This window comes from Danio aesculapii, chromosome 9 (assembly GCF_903798145.1).
Source record: "Danio aesculapii chromosome 9, fDanAes4.1, whole genome shotgun sequence".
Lineage (NCBI taxonomy): Eukaryota > Metazoa > Chordata > Actinopteri > Cypriniformes > Danionidae > Danio > Danio aesculapii.
Genome location: NC_079443.1, coordinates 51,331,473 through 51,337,472, shown reverse-complemented (window position 1 = coordinate 51,337,472; position 6,000 = coordinate 51,331,473). Strand labels below are relative to the sequence as shown.

At 33.2% G+C, this 6,000-nt stretch overlaps 1 protein-coding gene across 1 annotated transcript in view; it reads left to right on the top strand.

Moving 5' to 3' along the window:
• Positions 1-4,737, top strand: part of tanc1b (tetratricopeptide repeat, ankyrin repeat and coiled-coil containing 1b) — a 195,105-nt gene extending 190,368 nt beyond the window's left edge. Inside the window, exon 24 of the mRNA XM_056466085.1 lies at positions 1-4,737. This exon is cut by the window's left edge and continues 1,468 nt beyond it. The gene's annotated coding sequence lies outside the window, so the exon portion shown is untranslated.
• Positions 4,738-6,000: the final 1,263 nt, after the last annotated feature.

Here is a 6,000-nt window from a genome sequence, read left to right as displayed (position 1 = left end):
AGGGGCTACTCTGTCCCACCCTCTCTATTATTTTCAGTTGTGATTACGAAACATCGAATAAAAAAAAAGCACAATTCAAAGCACTTCATGAGACCTTTAATTACTGCATTAAAAAGCAGATCATATAGTGTTTTAAAATAGTGTTGATTTAAATGCATCTGAAACATTGTAATTCTCTCAGATAATGCATTTGATATTAGAATTATTAGGCTATTACTTTGATATCATTCAAGACATAGCATTTATATCCTAGTAATAAAGTAGAGCTGCACAATATATTGCTAAATTATCTTTATTGCAATAATAATAAATGCATCGGAGATGTGTGTGATAAATGAGATTTATTTTATACATTGGTTGTTTAGCTAAATTTAATCAATCATATACCGCTGTACTATCTTTATCCCCGCCTCTCCAGTAGTTGCTTTTCTGTCATTGGCTGGAGCGCCCCAATGGTGAACCAAGAGTCCGAATATGTGCTGAGGTTTACACTCATTCATAGTGTTTTAAAGACTAAATATTTACAGATCGAATTTATTCTAATTCAAGCTTCAAAATTATTTCACCTGTTTACTTTGTTTATTAAATAAATAAATGATTTAAAAACAAAGCTAATAAAATAGCATTTTTCTAAGTAAATGTCATATCATATAAGAAATCGTAATACTCAACAATATTTCTCCAGTATTGTGCAGCCCTACCTTAAAGAGCATTAGTGTCTCCTACAACAGGTTTTAAATCCATCTAAGGTCAGAAAATACTGTAATTTTCTCAGAATGTGTTAATATTATAATAAGTTTGCAGTGATTTTAATACGATTCGTTTGAATTATTTTTAATTGAATTAATTGATGCAAATGAGTTACTTTGAATCTTCTGCCTGCTTACATCAACATGATCAAATATATAATGACTCTTTAAGGTAAAGTCGCCTCTTGAGCAAATATCTATATTTTTCAGACACTTTTTTGATGAACAATTTTGCTGACAGATCACACTAAAGGACAGCTAATAAGATTTTATTTGTGGAGATGACCTGCTGTTTAATGCAGATAACTCTTTCATGCACTTGGCTTTTTTGAGATTTAATGCTTTTTGGCTGTTCATACAGGGCTTGACATTAACATCCGATAAATGCGGGTAGATTTCAGCTGTGGTGGGTTAGACAGACACCCCCATTTTGGCTGGTTGAAAATAATTTTTAAATTGTAGTTGTCTTAGTTCGACAATAAGGATATGGCCCAATATGTGTGCAAGTGCGATCTTAGAATCGAGAAACGGCACGACTGACAAAAATAATTGTGTTCGCGGGATCTAAAAGCAGGTGCATACAGAATGAGGGATGATTACTCGTGCGCACAGGTGATGTGATGCGGGTGCCTGTTTAAAAAGTTTGTGCGCTCCCGTTTCCTTGCGTGAAGCAACAGTGCCTGGAAACGCAACTAGTGCATGGGTTCTCTTTGAAATAGACTGGACAAAAAAAGTGATGCTCGTGCACCCACAGTCATGCTGCTTTTAAGAGCTCCAGATGTCTTTTTGTAAGCAGCAGCTGTTGCTGTTTTCGCTTTAACCATTCTTTCAACAGATTATTAATGGGCCCAACTTTAACCGAGTGTGCTTGATCATCTTTATCACACACGGTATGTTTTTCACCTGCTTTCTTTTGCTTAGTTATTTTTTGTTAATATGGGTTGCCATTTTTTTTACAATAACACTGCTTTAATAGGAGATTAACTCTCCATTTATGTGTAGTTAACTGGTGATATGAGACCTTTAAATACATGACAATGTAACAATGTCAATTGTTTTGTTTTTTAAGAAATGTTTAGTTAGTGTATCTATATAGCTACTACATTTAGCTTGTTTTGACACATTTAAAATTTGTGACTAAGAAATAATCATTATTTATTTTTGACTATGTAACCCTAACTCATTTGCTCATGCACATCGAGCAAGCTCATACACACAAAAGTGAACTGAATGAGGAGGCATGTGGACATAATGCAAAATCTAATTCAAGTCATTTTAGCGTGTCAATGTCAAATTTATGCATATAAAATATATTTTCCCAACAACAAAATTGTGGCTAGTGAAAATGGCGAGTGGCTAGTAAAGTTGTAAATCTACTAACCACAGTGGCTGGTGATCAAAAAAGTTAATGTCAAGCCCTGTTTTTTATATACACATCTGTCTTTAGTCTAATGGAATGAAAACGTCCCAAATACACTTAAAAGTAGTTGATTTATAGCACTTTATCTATTTGACTCTCTAGATTTGATTTCTTTATTTCTCTAGAAAAAGAAAAGAAACAAGAATTGTGAAGATGGCTTGATACGATGGTTGGATTTGTGTGCTAGATGCGTATGCAAATTAACGCATAATTAGATACTGGATAATTTGCATATTTCAACAGCATTTATGAAGAAGTATGAAAGTTTAAAAAATGTTAGTGTTTTTAATGTAACTGGTGAAGTTTTATGATGACAAGTGAGTTATTTTCACCTGCAGTGTCTTTGCCTTACATCTCTGTTTATCCTAACAGAACAAAATTATTCATTGAGCATTAAATTATGATATTAGATTAATTTATGAAGGATCATGTGACTCTGAAGACTGATAAAGAAAGTTCAGCTTTGAATTAGGTCTCTCACAATAATCAATATGGACTTATCACACAACACATGACCCATATAGACCCATACATATAGATCACCCACACATAAACAATTCTAGCAACATTTTAGCTGATTGCACAACATCTCTATCTCTACTAGAGGTGACAGTATTAGGATGGCTAAAAACACTGATAGCAGATATCACAGCCTCTGTTACTTTTTACCTTGCACTTTTGTGTTAACATTCTGATTCCATAATGCATGAATTAAATTATTAACATGACTAATTAAATCTTCTTCAGAATATTTTGTTGGAAGAGTGTACTTGCATTGTGATGATATTACATTGTCATTCTGGAATTATATAATGAGTGGCATAAAGTGATGGTCTTAAGATGACAATAATATCATTTATCGCTATATATATATATATGGTGCAATATAACAAAATATAAATAAAGGCTACTTTGAAAGACTTCATTTTTAATATTATTTTAAATAACTACTATATTAGTGTCACATGATCCTTCAGAAATCAATCTAATATGCTGATTTAATGCTCAACAAATAATTAAAGAATAATTCAATAGTGATTTACAATATTACATATGAATTACAGGTATTCGAATCTCAATCTTCAAGTGATTAAATACATTTTACAATATATCTCACACTTGATATATCTTGAATTGACAATTAACATAAGTTACTGCAGACTTTAAGGGTGCGTTCACATCTGTAGTTCACTTCATTTGGTCCGGACCGAGGGCAATAAATGATACATTGTAGCATTTTCTGCCGTCTTTGGGTCGTTTTCACACCACACTGCTGGCTTTGGTCCAAACCAGATGAAAAGAACCAAAAATGCAACATATTTTCCCTCCACATCCCATAATGCACAGCGCATCGGCCTATGGCAGCTGGATTAGTCCAAAAGGCGCAGTACTTTTTGTGGTTAGGTCTAATTTAGTGTGGATCATGTTCTCACCACAAACAAACCACTCCAGAGTTCGTTTGAAAGCGTACCGAGACCAGCTCTTCAAAGAAGTCTCGGTACGCTTTTTTGGTGCGCACTTGAGTACGATTGCTGCATTTACACCTGCCCAAACGAACCGCACCAAGAGGGAAAACGAACTCTAGTGCGATTCCACCGAACTTAATAAGCACCCTAAAAGACCTTTCATCTGGGAATCATTTATCGACCCCAAACTTTTGAATGGTGGTGTGTTTATAATAAAGATGAAAGTTTGGACACACATATTGCTATATTTCATGTTGTAAAAGATCATCAAATGAAAGTTGTTGTTTTTTTAATATGTTCATATGTAGGCACATTTTATGATTGTCTACAAAAAAAAACTACTTAAGCCTTTAGGTTTTAAAATAAATCATAACAACCGTATCATATGGTATATGTATTTTTTATACACATCAGACTGAGAGAGCATTCATAAATATAATATTGATGCAGAAATATAGGGTTTTTCATTCTGCCGTGTTTTCTCGAGCATCCCCGATAGTTATTTTTTGCTTTCCAAGCCCTTTAAAAGGAATCAAAATGAACTGTAAAAGCATCACTGAGGACAATGAGGATCTGAACTGACCCTAACTGTGTAAATATTATTACAGCGTGTGTGTGTGTGTGTGTTTTCCACCTTGTATGTGAAGATGGTGTATTTGAACATGTATTTTTGAGTTTTTCCTGCAGTTTTGGTTGACGTGTAGTTGCTCTGTACATTACGGTTGAATTTTGCCCTGCTTGTTATTCCTGTCCAGATTAATTTATTTACAGCGCCTCTGGCTTAGTAACTGTCAAAGCAATATATTTTATATAGTTATTTTTGCACAGCTACTTCTAAAGGAGATATGAAAGCGGTGGCCATCTGAGCGCATGCTAAAGTTTGTGTGAAGGAATTGGAGGAAAAAAATATGACAATTATAAAAGTGACGAGTTTATACGTGGGCAGATGCTATATTTCAAATGTGTGTGTGTATATATATATATATTTTATTTTTTCTGCAATTGGTGCCTCATGAATTGTGATCGGTTGCTGCATTCTGTATTAAGAATGAATTCATTTCTGCCATGATCTGTCTATGGGAAATAAAACTCCCGATGAAAAAAAAAAAAAACGTATCGCAGTGATTGTGACTGTGTCTGGGCAAACTTGTTTATTTTTTATTTATTTATTTATTATTATACAAGTGCAGAAACACACTATTAAAAATATATAAATACTTTAAAGGCATCCATGTACATTTACAAATACAAGCAGCTAAGATTTTTGATAAAAAAAAAGCTATATTACATGCAACATTTAATTATACATATTTAATACATATTTTAGCACAAATGTATCAATAAGCATATTAATGCATGTTGTCTTAATGAATTAATTATTTTTATTATTATACACGTTCAATTACACGTTCCCACTCTCAATACTGAAACATTTAAAATACGTTTTTAAATATATTTAATTTTTTTAGTTGTTTATATCGTAGTTTTTTTTGCACACTTAACCCCCCCCCCACTAATACACATGTAATACTATATATATATATATATTACAGTTTTTAACACTTAAAAATACTGTATTATTTTGCATGATTTTATCTTCTGTGTTAAGCACTTTCTAATGCCCTTCAAAGACGCTGTAGAAAATAACGTTTATTATTATTACCGTTTAATAATATGCAACATACATTGGTTTATACACTAATAATTTATACATACAATACTGTACATACAGTACAAATTATTCATTCATTAATTTTTGGCTTAATCCCTTTATTAATCCGGGGTCGCCACAGCGGAATGAACCGTCAACTTATCCAGCACATGTTTTACGCAGCGGATGCCCTTCCAGCTGCAACCCATCTCTGTGAAACATCCATACACACTCATTCACACTTACACTATGGACAATTTAGCTTACCCAATTCACCTGTGCCGCATGTCTTTGGACTGTGGGGGAAACCAGAGCACCCGGAGGAAACCCTCGCGAACTTGGGGAGAACATGCAAACTCCACACAGAAACGCCAACTGACATGAATGTCTTAATGCATGAAGATTTGAAAGTATGAATGAGTGATTTTATAGATGGACATAAATGAACACAGGCATAATTATGTTAATAGATGAATGTATAAATAAATCTACATTTGAATGAATGCACGTATGAATTATTTGATCAATAAATGAATGATGCACAAATAATGCATACATAATATTCTGGATGAATGTGTGAATGCATATTTGAACTACAGTCTGAATTTAAATGTATTCTGTAAATATGAATGATTGCCTAAATAATGCATGCTGGATGAGTGTGAGAACGTATAAATCCATATTTGAATCACAATCTGAATTGATCTGTATTAT